This window comes from Bison bison, unplaced genomic scaffold (genome assembly GCF_000754665.1).
Source record: "Bison bison bison isolate TAMUID 2011002044 unplaced genomic scaffold, Bison_UMD1.0 scf7180017864533, whole genome shotgun sequence".
NCBI lineage: Eukaryota > Metazoa > Chordata > Mammalia > Artiodactyla > Bovidae > Bison > Bison bison.
The window spans coordinates 3,103,075-3,119,528 of NW_011495082.1; the positions used below are offsets into that span (position 1 = coordinate 3,103,075).

General features: G+C 38.5%; 1 protein-coding gene across 2 annotated transcripts in view; it reads right to left on the reverse strand.

Moving 5' to 3' along the window:
• MEF2C (myocyte enhancer factor 2C) overlaps positions 1-15,971 on the reverse strand; it is a 180,480-nt gene extending 164,509 nt beyond the window's left edge. For both annotated transcript variants that reach the window (XM_010831904.1, XM_010831903.1), the window contains exon 1: positions 15,799-15,971. The gene's annotated coding sequence lies outside the window, so the exon portion shown is untranslated. The remainder of the gene's footprint in view (positions 1-15,798) is intronic.
• Between the last annotated feature and the right edge of the window lie 483 nt (positions 15,972-16,454).

A 16,454-nucleotide genomic window follows, 5' to 3' on the forward strand; every position in this document is an offset into this window, starting at 1 on the left:
ACAGCCCCGCAGACTTTTCGGGGCGCGCTCCGAGCCCGGTACTGGGCGAGCCAACCCACGCACGTGCACAAAGCGCTGGCACGCGGTCGGCTGCGCCCGCGGCCGGAGCGCTCCAACCCTGGGCGAGCCCGGGAGAGCGACCGCGTGGTGCGCGCCGGTCGGGCCGCCGCCCGGTTCCCGCGCCAGCCCCGCCTGCTTTCTCACCTGGCACGCAGACAGGAAAAGGACGGGGTCCCCGAGGTGGATTTTTTTTTTTTTAAGCTCACGTTCTCGGGGGTCCAAAGGACCGTTTTAAAAGATGAACAACCAACCATTGGCTTTAGCAGGGAAGCTGCCTCAGTGCATGCGTTCGCATCTTGGCCAGAGAAAGGCCACCAACTATCTACAAGGAGAAATGGGATACGAGGGAGAAAACGCACACACAAAACCCCCTAAATGTTCTTCCCCCTTTCTTCTCGCTTTACTGGTTTGCACGTGAGAACCGTGCGGGGATCGCTTGGCTAATTATCATCACGAAATGGAAATACCTGTGCTGTGTTTTGATCTGTCCGTGGAGCTCTGGGAAGATAATGTGCTCCAAAGTCATGGTGGAGTGCCTGGCTGTGTCGATCAAAGGTGTAGAATGTTTATCTTGTCACGCCCTTGAAGCTATAAGCGGCTATCAATATGGCAGCCCCTGGCGCATGGGGTTCTTTCAGTTAATTAAACTTATATAAAATTTAAAATCAGCTCTTCAGATACACTAGTCACATTTTGGGTGCTCACTAGTGGCTACCCTACTTGACTGCCAGAGGTTGACCGTTTCCATCAGAACCTAAAGTTCTGTTGGAATGTGCAGCTGTAGAGTTTTAAATGAATGTGGGTAAAAGAAAGAACCTGCTTTATGACACAAGTCAGATTTTAGGACACTCTGGGCATTTGTGTTTCTTGGCACTAGTGTGAAAAGTTGTAAAGTCAGAGTTTCAGTATCTTCCTGCTGAAAGAGGTCTTAGGAAACACTTAACACAGTACTTTTTTACAGAGAAGGGAAGGTAGATGTGTGCCCCCAAATCATGACATCAATTTGGAAAGAAGATAAGGTCACCTGACAAGGTATAGTACACTTTCTGCCAGACCAGGCCCATTGCCTGGAGTTGGTGAGGCAAATTAACTCTACAGAATGGTGACCTGATGGAGGATTTTAGACACGAATACCCTTTTACAAGAGCAAAATATTTCTAAGTATTGTTCCAAGAAGAAATTCCATTTAATAAAGAATAAAGTGTGTGAGAGTAAGTAGGGAATAACTCTCTCTCTCAAGCTAAAAATGTATTATTGGCAGTGTCATGGATTACATATAATGCTTTTTAAAAGAGACTAATTGGTATAACATTGTGATTAGTTGTACTTAAAAATTCTGAGGAAATGGAATTATCTTTTTAAAGTAATAGCTAAAAGCACTCTTAAGGTCAGGGAAGAAGGTATGATATACAGTGAGAATTGTTAGCAAAGCATAATCTTTCTCAAATTCAATGAGGGTATTATCAAATACATTGATTATGTCTTAGACTCATATCACTAGCATGGCATTTGATTTGAAGTGTATGTAACATGAACAAAACCTAATTACAAATTACAGTATTTGAGAGATGAAAGACAAAACATCATACAGATTTAGAGGCAAAGCACAAACTTTCTAACTTGATTGCTTTGATTGGTTGGTTTTGCCATGATTATCCCCTATGTTTCTTACTGTTATTTCAGGGTGAAATGTTGGTATTAATTTTGGTCGTTTATGGTAATTAGCTTTTAAGTTAAGCTGACTCATTTGAAAAGACTCTGATGTTGGTAAAGATTGAAGGCAGGAGGAGAAGGGGATGACAGAGGATGAGATGGTTAGATGGCATCACCGACTCAATGGACATGAGTTTGAGTAAGCTCTGGGAGTTGGTGATAGACAGGGAGGCCTGGTGTGCTGTGGTTCATGGGGTCTCAAAGAGTTGGACACGACTGAACTGAAGGACCCCTAAGATTTCAGATGAGTACTCATGAGTGATAGCTAATTTTTAAAAAATAACAAAATGTTTTTTAAAGCTTGAATTTCTCCTGAGCTGATGTGTATTTGAATTGTTGTCTGTCTTCTTTTATTAATTTACCATTTGCATGTGGTTCATGGTAGAAAGCGTTCTTCCTAGTCTTCTGAAATCTGATAGCCTAAGAGAAAATCTTGTAAATTCCTGAAGTGCTTGCAGTGTGCTAGAAACTTCAACCTCTCCATGGCTGACTACTGAAAAGGCTAGTCTGGCTAGGGAGAATATATGTGACCAAAAGATAATTGGCTCTATCCTATGGGAACTGTATAGTTAATACACAACTTATTGAACTACCCTTTGTCTCAGTTTCCTCATGGATAAAATATAGAACAGAAAGTGCTACCCTCAAAACCTTGTTATGAGCATTCAGCAAGAAATTCAGTGTGAAGCAGAGCTGGGAAAGTGGTCAACTACAGTAAAAGTTAGCCATTCTTATTCTCCAGCAAAGAATTTCTACTTCTCCACCATTGAGCTTCATTTTCACCCATAGCGGGTAGTCGCACTAGAAAAAGTTGGAGAAGTAGGTTGTCATAAGGCTGAGGATTAGTTCTGGATAAGCTCTGTTTGTGAATTTTGCCTTCAAGAGATAGAGATCTCTTTAATCCTAAAAGTTCCTGACTCAGCGGCTGTAGGTGGCTTTATTTCCCTTTCACAGGCATCCTGAGAGAGGCTTCCTTATGCTTGTTAGCGGCTTGGTTGTTGAAAAGGCACTGGAAACTCCAAGTCCATCCTCTATTCACCCTGGTTGACCTTTTTATGCTCTTGTCAGCCAAGAAAACATTGATATCTTCGGTCTCCCACTAGCTTGAATTCTTCAGGGCAGAGCCTGCTCAGATTATCTCCTGAGGTCATTCCAAATGTCTGATGGCCATCTATGGCAGCAGGGCTGGGTGGAGGCCTGCCGGGAAGGAGGAGCCTGTGGAATGTCTAATGGTGCCTTCTGTTCAAGTAGAAGAACTACTCGAAGTCGTTCCCTGTTGGACTCATGATCAACTTTACAGCTATATCTAGGAGACTGTTTGCCACTTCTTGAAAAACAGAAACCATAGCATTTTGCATTTTTTGTTTGTTTAATAAAGTCCCACTTGGGATGTGTATGATTCCTATTGATGTCATGATAGGTATAAATATGGACTACAGGAAAAAAACAGACTAAAGATCATTAATAAACAGTTTATATCTGGTATTCATGTTAGCTGTCCTCATCAAGAACACCAAGTTAAGGGGAAAGATTCTTGAAAGGACAGAATAAAGCTACCACAGTACCTTGTTTCTTCTCTCTAGATAATTTTCACCTTGTTTCCTCTCTCTAGATAATTTTCTGAATGATGGTTTTTTACTTAGCTGAAAACTTAAAAAATTATTTCTAAAATATTTCATTTATAAGCTAAATTTTCAAACCAAACCAAACAATATAAAATTGTATTTTTTTCAAGAAGGCAAGATCATGCATAGATATATATGTTTGCAATACTCACTAGATTTAAAAACAAAAAGATACATATTAAATCTATATTTCAGTTTACTAGAGAATTAATTTGCGTTATTTGGGTTGCAGTCTCTATTTTGGCATATGATGAGAACTGAAAGTAAAATGCAATAAAACTTTTAAATTTAAGTTAGTGATTAAAACCAGTTTGTTTTTAGCAGTGGATACTAGTTCACTGGGGCTCACTAGTTCCCTGGTGGCTCAGTGGTAAAGAATCTGCCTGCCAGTGCAAGAGACACGTGTTCAATCCCTGGGTCTGGAAGATGCTCTGGAGGAGGAAATGGCAATCCACTCCAGTATTCTTGGCTAGGAAATCTCATGCACATAGGAGCCTGACAGGCTACAGAGTCGCAGGAAGAGTCAGACATGACTTAGTCACTAAATAACAACAACTAGTTCATTAAGTCAAAGATCCAAACCAAAGAGGTCTAATATCTTATTGAAAAATTTTTAAATGAATTTGTAGCTAAATATTTCTATATCAATAATATTCAGATTTGTAATACAAATGTATTTGTAGTATATGTACAAAAATATTACTATCTGTTTAGAATGTGGGTGGGGCTTCCCTGATAGCTCAGTTGGTAAAGAATCTGCCCATAATGCAGGAGACCCTGGTTCAATCTCTGGGTTGGGAAGATCCCCTGGAGAAGGGAAAGGCTACCCACTCCAGTATTCTGGCCTGGAGAATTCCATGGACTGTGTAGTCCATAGGGTCTCGAAGAGTCGGACACGACTGAGCGACTTTCACTTAGAATGTGGGTTGAAATAAGTTCACAGTGCATAATGACCATTCACTACTTATCAGTGTTGGATCAATACTCAATTAATTCCTTTATAAACTTTTTCTTTTTATCTAAATAACAGTCTCTTAGAAGGTACTACTATTCTCCCATTTTATACATGTTTAAAACTGAAGCTTAGAGAGGTAATGCTACCTGCCCCGAGTCACATAACTCTTAAATGCCAGACAAAGGACGTGAAACTATGTTGGTTTGTTTCCAATAGATGTCCTTCTATTATAAGCCCAATAGGGCTTCCCTAGTGGCTCAGACAGTAAAGCGTCTATCTGCAATGCAGGAGACACGGGTTCGATCCCTGGGTTGGGAAGATCCCCTGGAGAAGGAAATGGCAGCCCACTCCAGTATTCTTGCCTGGAAAATCCCATGGACCTCGGAGCCTGGTAGGTTACCGTCCATGGGGTAGCAAAGAGTCGGACACAACTGAGCGACTTCACTTTCACTTTCACAGTGCTTACTGCTTCATTATACTCATAAACCTTTGCTCACTTATAGGGATGATGAGAGCAGGGCATGATATAATTGACACTTTTTCCCAACCAGAAAATATTTTACAAATATGTATCTAACCCTGTGTCATCCTCTTCAAGATAGATGCCTTAGGAGGTTATTTGCTTATTTCAGTGATGAAGGCTCAACAGAAATATCCTTAGGAATTTGCTCTGCAGTCTTAACAGTCTGATTGTTAGCAAATCATTATCATTAAGGACGAATTTGTTGCTGAAACTAAATCCAAACCAAATGTAATGAACAAGGTGCTTGATAGAAACTATGATATGATTATAAAGCACCAGATTATTTGATATATGATATTGGTGTCCTAAATTGACACTAATCACAGATACAAAAGGGAAATTTCAAGGGTGTCCCTTATATAAATGTGGTATAGCCTTTAAGGAGACATTTTGGTGAGTAACACTCATGAAAGATCTGGTCATTTTTTAAAAAGTCAGCTTCACTAATGAAAAGTTGTGCATCAATGTATGAACATTATGGGAAATACCTTTTCAGAGAATGTATGACAGGAAAGGGTAAATCAGAGACCCTGGGTTAGAATCCAGGCTCAAACACTGAGTAACCATCTGACCTTAATTTTCTAAATGTCCTCATTGTAAAATGGGGAAAGTGATGGGAACTTCCTGGATGGGAAGAGGGAATTTTGCTGACAAGAGTACATGAAATTGTATTTCTGTAACCACTTAGTGCTTGGCATATAGAAAATGCTCAATAAATGTTAGCTATTGTTATACTGTTCACTTTCAAGGGCTATCCATATTCCTGAAAAACATCTCAGTGTCTGTTATCTTAAAATTTTAGAAGACCACTTCTTTTCTATCAGCTTCCATGTTTCAAAGCAGTTTTATTTCATATTAGAGCATTCACATTTGAAATAAATATAGAACCTATTTGGGCTTCCCAGGTGGCGCTTCCAATGCAGAGACATAAGAGATGCAGGCTTCAGTCTCTGGGTGGGAAAGATCCCATGGAGGAGGGCATGGCAACCCCCACCACTATTCTTGCCTGGAGAATCCCATGGACAGGGGAGACTGACAGGCTACAGTCCATGGGGTCAGAAAGAGTTCAACACAGCTGAAGTGACTTAGCACACATGCATAAAACGTATTTATGACCATATGTTGATCCAGCCAATATACATTATATCAAGAAGTCTTATGTTTTGGGATGACCAATTTATATTATCCTCATCAGTGTTCCATGTAGTATTCTTCTTGGAGACTTTTATTTTGTATTCATACTTGACTTTAGCAGACTTATGGAGATAGTTATATATCCATTTGCCCAGAGTAAGGCTACATCGGGCTTCCCTCATAGCTTAGTTGGTAAAGAACCTGCCTGCAATATGGGAGACCTGGGTTCAATTCCTAGGTCAGGAAGATCCCCTGGAGAAGGAAATGGCAATCCACTCCAGTATTCTTGCCTGGAAAATCCCATGGGCAGAGGAGCCTGGCGGGCTACAGTCGATGAGGTCGCAAGAGTTGGACACGACTTAGCAGCTAAACCACCACCACCACCACCACCAAGGCTACATCAGAATAATCAGACATCTTCTAAACTGCTTATTGATGACATGATCTTACTCTGCAATTTAAGGAAACTTAGCATAAATATGTAGAATATTATGCTGTTAAGTATAGCATACTCTTGCCTGGAAAATCTCATGGACGGAGGAGCCTGGTAGGCTGCAGTCCATGGGGTCGCTAAAAGTCGGATACGACTGAGGACTTCACTTTCACTTTTCTCTTTTCATGCACTGGAGAAGGAAATGGCAATCCACTCCAGTATTCTTGCCTGGAGAATCCCAGGGATGGGGGAGCCTGGTGGGCTGCCATCTATGGGGTCGCACAGAGTTGGACACGACTGAAGTGACTTAGCATAGCATAGCAATATTACTATATTTATTATAGATATGCTTCCTGTTCAAGCTGAATTTTTAAGTCCTTTCAGATCAATACTCTCTGCGTGGTGTAGGCAATTGGTGAGGCAGCTGAGACTTGTTTCTGTCTCCCTGCTTCCCTCTACTCACCTTCAGTCTGTCCTCCTTTGCCCTCTGGCATGCTCCGCTCACCCAGCAGCACTGCTTAAAATCAATAATAGCTCTTTATTGAGCGCCCCTATCTCCTCATGGCCTCTCCCTGTGGTGACCCACGAGGTCCTTTCCTTTCCTCAGAAGCCTCCGGGATTCTCCTGGCCTCTGTTCTACCAGAGGAGCCAGGCACTCCAACCCCACTCCCTCGGTGACACAGTAACAATGCGTTGCTACTCCTTTCAATGAACTTCTCTTCCAGAGTTTTTTGCAAAGGGTTCAAAATCCAAAGGAGTATCCGTGATGACTGAGATTCCACAGATGCCCTGCCGTGTTGGTCTGGAGTGCTTCGGGGAGGAGACTCTGAGTACGTCTCCCGTTTGTTTGCTGACAGAGACGTGTCCTGGGTGCAGATCAGTGGGCAGCCTGGCTCTCGAGGAGGAAATTTTACCGTTTTTGAAAAGGTTGGAATTGAAAAACACGTTGTCTGTCAGCAGAATATCTTGATGCTTGAGAATTTGCCTGCTTACTATTTAAAATAAAAAACAGCACTCTGTGGTTCCTGCTGCTCCGCTCACCTCTTTTGTCCCCTCTTTGCACACGGTTGCTGCGTGTGCTGTGGCCACAGCCTACTCTGTGGTTCCTCGGTCTCACCCTGTGCGCACTCCCTTTTGTTCCCACTCCAACAGCTCCCAGAGATGTAATTAGTGAGTATTCTTCCAGGAACATCTTGAAGGAGATATAAGAACTCCGTGTTAAGAATCGTGCTGCTTCCTGGATGAAGGGAAGAATTTGGTAGGGTTGGGGAGAGGTACAAGGTTGGAGGGGAAAATGCATTCTGCCCTTTCTCTCTACAAAATCCCTGATAAAGCCTCTTTCTATGTGCAGAGGTGGGGCATGTAAATTAAATATTTCTCAACCTTGTATAGCACTAAACCTGTAAACATGGAACATCCATATCAAATCACATCACTTTATTCAGAAACAAAATATTCTAAGTAAAAGATTTTAACACTACTTAAAGTGGGGCACTAAGAAATATTCTCGAAGAAGGCAATGGCACCCCACTCCAGTACTCTTGCCTGGAAAATCCCATGGACGGAGGAGCCTGGTAGGCTGCAGTCCACGAGGTCGCTAAGAGTCGGACACGACTGAGCGACTTCACTTTCACTTTTCACTTTCATGCATTGGAGAAGGAAATGGCAACCCACTCCAGTGTTCTTGCCTGGAGAATCCCAGGGACGGGGGAGCCTGGTGGGCGCCGTCTATGGGGTCGCACAGGGTCAGACACGACTGAAGCAACTTAGCAGCAGCAGCAAGAAACATTCTACAATTTTTGTATTCCTTTTGGCTCCTTTAAGAATGACTAAATAGCCAATCGATAGATATACTCCCATTTTTAAAATTTCCTTCCCTTTCTCTCTTTCCTTTTGTCTTTCCTTCATCTTTTCTGCTCCATCTTTTTATTGTCAGCTGTTTGTTTTTTATTTTCAGTTGTAAACTCAGTAAAGCGTCCTACCATGGCTGGCTATTAATCAGGTTTTTTTCATTGCTTTGGAAAACTGCATTTTTTGTTTCAGAACCATAGGATTTCATTAATAATATTTTCTATTTATCTGAATCACTCCAAAATAAAATACTGCTAACAAAGCTGCATATTTCCTAAACAACCTGTGATGTATACGATAGGCAATATGGTCATAGAAGAATTTCTATGATTATTTTTATTAATCACTATAATTGCTCTTTGATTACAATGATGATTAACTCACAGCAAATAAATCACATGCTTATGTTGTTTATCTAGTATTTGTGTTCATCCATCCACACGTCCTCACCTCACTCTTATGTAGCTGTGAGGTTCTGGTTGGTGTAGCCGATGGCAAAAAAAATGACTCACACACAGGAGAATAAAGCTTGTGGTTTCCTTACGTTATAGCTAGGCTGTAAACTGTTAAACTTCCTAGGTCAGTGGTGATTAACTGAATATTCCAAAACTTGAATGTCTGTGCCTACACATTTATAAGAACCACTGTCTGTGCTGTTTATGACTTTCCTGAAGAGTTAGTTCAAGCCATTTTTCATATTTCAAGCTATACTATCAAGTGCCTGAAACTTAAGTAGAACTTGAGACTGACTTTTGCCTTATTCACTAGTAGTGGGTAAATTTCATCATTTGCCAATGCACATAAAAATAATTAAACTTTTAAGCACAATTATATCAGATAGTAAATAACAATGTGCGTGTAACATCTGTTTCCATGGGTTCACTTTGATCATTCAGGTCTTGAGATCCCTAAGTTCTAGTTTTCCTGCTACCATAGAGCAGGAGAATTGACCCTCTTTAAGAAGAGAAGGCTGTGGTAAGGACTGAACAATTTAGTACAGAGAACAGCTTAGCAGAATGCCCAGATTTCTGGGCCCTACTTCAGGCCCACAAGGCCTCAATCACAGGAATCAGCATTTTAACTAGCTCCTCCAGTATTATGTACATTTTGTTTGCAATCTACTGCTTGAATGTGCATGCGTGCTCAGTCGTGTCTGACTCTTTGTGACCCCATGGGCTGTAGCCCTCCAGGCTCCTCTGTCCATGAAATTTTCCAGGCAAGAATATTTGGAGTGGGTTGCCATTTCCTTCTCCAGGGACTGCTTGAATGTAGGGGTGAGCATAAAATCTGCAAAGACCTAATCCTATAATCTTACCTTTTCTCTATTATTCCTTCCTGGCCTCCCAACTTAAACTTTATGAAACTTTCCAAGTTAGTGAATGCCTTTCAAAATAGTAAGAATGAGAGTTCAAAATGGTACAGATTTTTTCCATCACCTGTCTTGGTTCATATTATAAACAAATGAAAAAAACATGCCACATGTATTCTACCCATGGTAGTCAGAAAATTGGTTGAGCCATTCAGTTCAGTTCAGTTCAGTTGCTCAGTTGTGTCCGACTCTTTGCGACCCCATAAATCGCAGCACGCCAGGCCTTCCTGTCCATCACCAACTCCCGGAGTTCACTCAAACTCACGTCCATCCAGTCTGTGATGCCATCCAGCCATCTCATCCTCTGTCGTCCCCTTCTCCTCCTGCCCCCAGTCCCTCCCAGCATCAGAGTCTTTTCCAGTGAGTCAACTCTTCGCATGAGGTGGCCAAAGTACTGGAGTTTCAGCTTTAGCATCATTCCTTCCAAAGAACACCCAGGGACTGATCTCCTTTAGAATGGACTGAACCATATGTAGACCTAATTTTCCTAATTTTCTGTACACTTCTTCATCTTTACTTATCAAAGGGGAAGTGCTTATTTTTCTTGGGTGGAATATGTTCTTGGGATCCCAGAATCTCAGCAAAACCGGTAAAATGAGTTCTGGCTCCAGGAACCTCTACCTTTAGTGACAACTGGCTGGCAAACACATGCCTGCTTCAGTGACCACCAGCTGCTGTAAGCCCAGATTCCCTACGCCCAGGGCTAGCGTTGTTCTTGATCATGTAAGAAATGTGACTTTTCCTGAGAGAAGCTTTCAATCAATACAAATGTCCCTTACTTCCTCCTAATTACCTCTGTCTGCCGAGCCATCAGGAGAAACCTTTACAACACGGGCTTCCGAGGCCACACAGGGATCCACATTCCCAGGCTTTTAACCTCTCTCCATACCCAGCTGCTGCCATTAGCCTCTCTTGGACACAGATATTTTTAACACTTCGGATTGGAGGGGAGCCTCTACCACGCCTGTTTTTTGTACCAGTGTTTTTCTGACACAAACAGACATATTCATGTGCTGGCTTACATTTTTTTTTTTCCATTAAAAAAATGTCTCCCTATTGTATAGCACAGGGAACTATATTCAGTTTCTTGTTATAACCTATAATGGAAAAGAATCTTTCAGATTCTTTTTCAAAGAATATACATATATGTATATATATGTATGTATAACTGAATCACTTTGCTTACACTTGTAATTAACAGAACATTGTAAAGTCAACTATACTTCAATTAAAAAAAAAGAATAGGAAAAAAAAGCGTCCCATTTTATAAAACTGTAAACGTTAAGTGAACATTAAGTCCTTTGTGTCAACTCAGGCCTATAGAACACACTGAAAAATTCAAACCTATCTGTGATAATATCATCCCTGGGTAAGACCTTGCATGTTTTATTACCAGAGTACCCAAGTGGGAAAAATATAGCCAACTGAACAGTAGTGTATTACAAAGTGATTTTGTTTTGTCTGCTGATTTCATAAGTTAATATTGGTGTTTTAATTATTTGGAATGCTGAAATTGTGGGCTACTTACAGCAATAGGGAGAGGGCAGGGCAAGCCATTGCCGACAGGAATCCACCAATATGGCCTAGAATCCTTTTGGGATGTGTAGCAGAGGAAACCCCTTCTGTTTAAAAACTAAAACTTCCTTTCCTGCGATTTACACATAGCCCAGCGAAGAGTCTCATCCATTCCAATTACAAAATTACTAAGCAGTGAAACAGAGACAGCTCAGCTACCTGCTTCTACTCTGGGTGGACAACAGTCTTCAGCTCTAAGGAGAAAACATTTATGATTCTTAAAAGGCAGACGAGGGACAATCTATCACCCTCACTAACAGCCCTTTGAGATGCAGGGGAATGATTGAATTCATTTGAAAGTCTAGTGATTTTGCATATTTTGCTTTGACACCCTTGTCTTTCCCAATTCTTAGGAATGGATATTATTTACTGATTATTTTGCTTGCAATTGATTTGCATACTGTTTTTGCCTATTGTTAAATGGTTTGCTGATTAATGACTAATGTTGATTTGGACCAAATGTAATAGAATAAGCAGATTCATTTGTAAATTTAGATATATAATTTAGTTGCTAAATGGTATCATAGAGCTGTTGGAGATTATTTTAGACTAATTCCTTGCAGGAAAACCCTGTCCACAGTTTCCTCCCATATCTGATATCAATGTTTTAAGTACCCCCCCCACCCCCAACTCCTTTTACAAAAAATTCATTTCCGTGTTTGGATTTTAAAGCAGACGCTTCTCAAAGGCAAATATTTCTTCAAAGTCCAGGGTTAACATAAATTATTTTACATTTAGAATATGGTAGATATATTCTAAACAATTTCTATTCTGAAGGGTCAGAAAACATTTGACTATATCCTCATGTCTGTGAATCAGTGTATTGTGCAGCATTATAAAAACTCATAGCAATATTACTTTTTATTAATATAATTATATGAATAAATACAAAACACTCATGTTAATACAGGATTATTGAGTTATAGAATTTCTTAGCTGTTAGAAAACACTTGCTGATGAGGCCTCTTGGGTCCAGAGAAGTTTAGTAATTAACTCACATATACACACACCAGCTAGTCTGTTGTTGAGTCAGTTATGTGAACCGTTTAATATATTCTTCTCATGAGTATTCTATTATACAAATGCTTATACTTTGGTATATTTGGTATTTTTAATTATCCCCTAATATATAAGAAATTTTCAACCTGAACTTTTCATTTCTACATTCACCTTCTCAACATTTATGCTGCCATTGATTATATTTTACTTCTGCTTTTTCGTAAGCACCATAAACATTTTCAGTTTAGAAATCAATTTAAATAATAAAGAGAATCTAAAAAAGAATTTATACCATAGATATTTTAATGTGTTTATGCTATTTTATTAAACTACATTTTAATATGCTCTGATAAAACTGTATCTCTTGAGTAAGGTATTAATTTGGTAACTGAAAATGGTTCTCCAAAGGAATGTAAATCACATTAATTTTTCATGTATACTTTTTAAACTTATAGTTTGACAGTCCACATGTTTAAGTCTAACAGAAGAAAACAAAAATCACTGGATATGAAGTTATGAGACAGACCCAAGTCTACATCTACATCCTCATGGTTGGTGACCTTGGATAAATTTCATTTTTGTGCTTCTGTTTCATTTTCTTTAAAATGAGTAGTTGAAAGCTTCAAAGACTCAAAGATTTCATGAACTTAAAAGAAGACTGATTGAAAGAAATGCGTGGCCATTATTACCTCGCTGCTCAGTTTATTCATGGACACATACTTGTTACATACATCTGAAGTTTCCTTAAGGAAATGAACTCTGTGGATGTGATACTTGGCCATTGAGAGAAGTGGAATAAATAAGAAAAAGAAGGGGGAACAAGTTAGTGACAAAGGAGCCGTGGTAAGCAATTAAAATGATTCCTCTTTTACTTCTTTATATCTACAGTCTAGTTATTCCTATTGGAAAACCTACTGGCACCAGGTAATATCAACAGGGATGAGTAATATGTAATTTTTATCTTTACTGGGTTACATTTGGCCCACAGACAGTTGACAGCTGTCAGTCAGGTGGCTGGTCAATGAGGAGATACATATAAAGCTGCCAAAGTATTTTTGTTTCTTTAAATACTTCCAAGTAAACCATTTTAGCTGGAAACTTCTTTGTCCTGTAATTAAATAGATTGATATTCGGAATATGACTTATTGAAGTTATTTGCTTGGAGAACCAAGATTTTCCCTATGACCATATAAGGTAAACAAAATGTTTTTCAAATGTCTTTCTGAAAGGGGAAAATAATTATTTTTTCTCCACTAAAAACTGTCCTTAAGATACAAAGATATATTGCAAATAATGCTTAAAGTGAATGTATTTTAAAATTAAAGTTTTAGGGCATATATGAGTCATTGCAACTTTAAGCCAAGTTTCTAAGACTGATTAAAAGAAACCATCCCCATACATTGTGGGGAGTTGGCATAGGTATTTTTCTGACATGAAAGTTGAAGGTTTATCAGAAAGGACAAACATGTAGTTGCATGTTGAACTAGGAGTTAAAACTTTTTCTTATAATTAAAAGAATTTATCATAGAATTTTAGATTAAGCCAATAACTTAGGGCAGGGTTAAAATGATAAATTTTAGTTATGTAGAAATATTTGGGCTATTCCTAACAATGTTTCTCATAGGTTGAGTCACACTTAAATAATTCACTGAAGTCATAAAAAATAATTTGGAAGAAGTTTTTGTGTTGCTTGTACTTAGTGTTAATGACAAATATTATTATAATTATAGCCAATTGTATTGCATATAAAAGTTTAATAAATACAATTCTGAAGTTGACTTAAAAATATATGTTCAGTTTTGCAGTAGTCATCTTTCAAATTGAATCCTTGCTTTCGAATATAGGATTTAACAGAGCAGATTAAAAAACAATGATCAAGTGCATGGAGTGCATATTCATTCTTTAAGAGGCTAATGAAGTCATCTAAAATTTTCAGTGACCACGGTTACTCAGGTGCCAAAATCAATATGATGAAGTTGATAAAATATTACATAAAAAGAGCAGTTTGAAACCACAATAAATACATGAATTAAAAAAAAATAAAATGGACTTTACTTTTCTGAACCACATTCTACATGTAATAATTTATAATGAAAATCAGATCTGAGTTTTGAGATTGCAAAATATTGTTTCATTAAAATGTAGATGAGATTATGTTTTAAAAACATTACCTTTTTTGGTGGGGTGAATAATTTCTGGTAGTTTTTTAAACCACACATATTTCATAATTAAACAGCAATTAAATTAATTTGAAAGAGAATGATACATATAAATTTGTAACATACCTGTGTCATCATTGATCTGAAAATTGTTTTAGATATAGTGGTCATTAAAAAAATATCAGACCTTGTTATTTTCCCACTATGTGACAATGTGTTAAGCATATAGATTGAAAATTATTTATGGGATCATCAGAGTAAAATAGTTGTCTTATAGTATTAATTTATACTGGTAGGAGCATTTCTCTTCTTAAGCACCACCAGTTCTACCCCCCACAGCCCAGAAAATTGATTTTATGCATAATAATTTATAGCATTCTTGATAAATGTATGCGTGCATCTTTTACATTCATTAGTCCATGTTGCTTGCAAATATGGAATTTGGTTATTAAAGTGGTTTCATATGTTTACTATGTATAGTCCCTAGCTTTAAGCTCCTGACTTGCTTAAATAAATGTTTTCAATTTGCTATTATACAACAATTTGTAGAGAAATGCTGTGAAGCATAGTTAAAAGAATGAGTCCTTGAAATAGAATCACTTTTTAAAAATATGTCCTAACATGTGGTCTCATTTTTCCATATTTTGCATTAATTAAGATCCTATTCTGAAAAAAAAATTTTGCCTAAAGTTTTGAATTCACAAAGTAAAAATACCAAGTATATAAAAGTGCTAATTTTGGAAATCAGTGACGTAAAAACGTGCTTTAGTAGTGTATTGTTTATTCTGAAGACTTTGCTCTAAAGAAACTCTTTGTCATGAGAAAATGTTGCCACTTCTATTTGTTAAATATTCTGTGCAATACATGTTTTAAAAATTTATTAAAAATAAAATTAATTTCATATTCTCTCTAATCATATTCCTGTCACATGCACACATAAAATATTCTAGCCCATGAAACTTTTGAAAAGAGCATGTACCATTTCACATTTTAGTTTGGAGATTTATTGAAAAATAACATTTTATTTAGAATGAATAGATTATGGCAGTTAGATTAACAAGTGTCAAAATGATATTTATGTATTTATTTGAATAGTCTAGTATCATATACATAATTAATTCTTCATCTTTCAGATACTGAAGAGAGTAATGAGTGAGAACAACATTAAAAATATAAAGTATTTTCTTTAAAAAAAAAAAAACTTTGTTCTTTCCTCTAAAAAACTGTCAAATGGTAACAGCCCTACTTTCTACGCCAGGAAAACCCACTGTTGAGTTAGTTGGCTCTGATTCCAATGGTCTCATCAGCTTTCTGAACGTAGGTACCTCAGCAGTGCCTCTTCCAAGATAACAAAATGAACTTTTAGAGATTAAAAAAATACATTTTGGCAATTGAAACTCACCAGCGCCTTTCTGCTTCTCCAGGAAGTTGTACCCGTCAGCACCTGCTGAGGGCTTTGTTGTCCAAACTCTGACAGGTAAAAAAATTCCTGTAGAATAAAGCCAGACCAGCTGGCTTTGAAGAGAAACCCCCCAGTTTGGGCTGCGTTTGTCTCCTCTCCTTTTCTATGAAGACCCAGGCTTTCCCCCCTTGATCGTCAAGCCGTAAGATGCGTGATCCCTGTGCACAAGTGTCTGGCAGGCCGAGGTGCACCTGTTCCTGTCACTCTGGAGTAAATTTAGCTGTAAAGGTATCACTGACAACCAGACCTTTGTCAGAGCTGGCAAAAGAACACAGAACTGCTGCCCTCCCCCACCCCTTCCAAACCCCTTCGCTGCTCGTTCAAATGGAAAATGTCAAATCGGAAGTCTATCCAAAAATCATTCCTGAAAAAATGAGATTGCTTTCATATGGTAAAAAGTAAGTTTCCTTATTTCACATAGACTTCAAAATTACATTTCCAAGAATAATCTTGGAACAAGACGAGTTTTTGTTCAATTAATTGTGGCTGGAAACTTTTTAATGGAAACCTAGCACACACTTACTTCATTTCGGGTTATTAAATTGCGTGAAGCGTTCAAGTTAGTTGCCATTCTTTGCTGTAGCTCATTTGTTCTT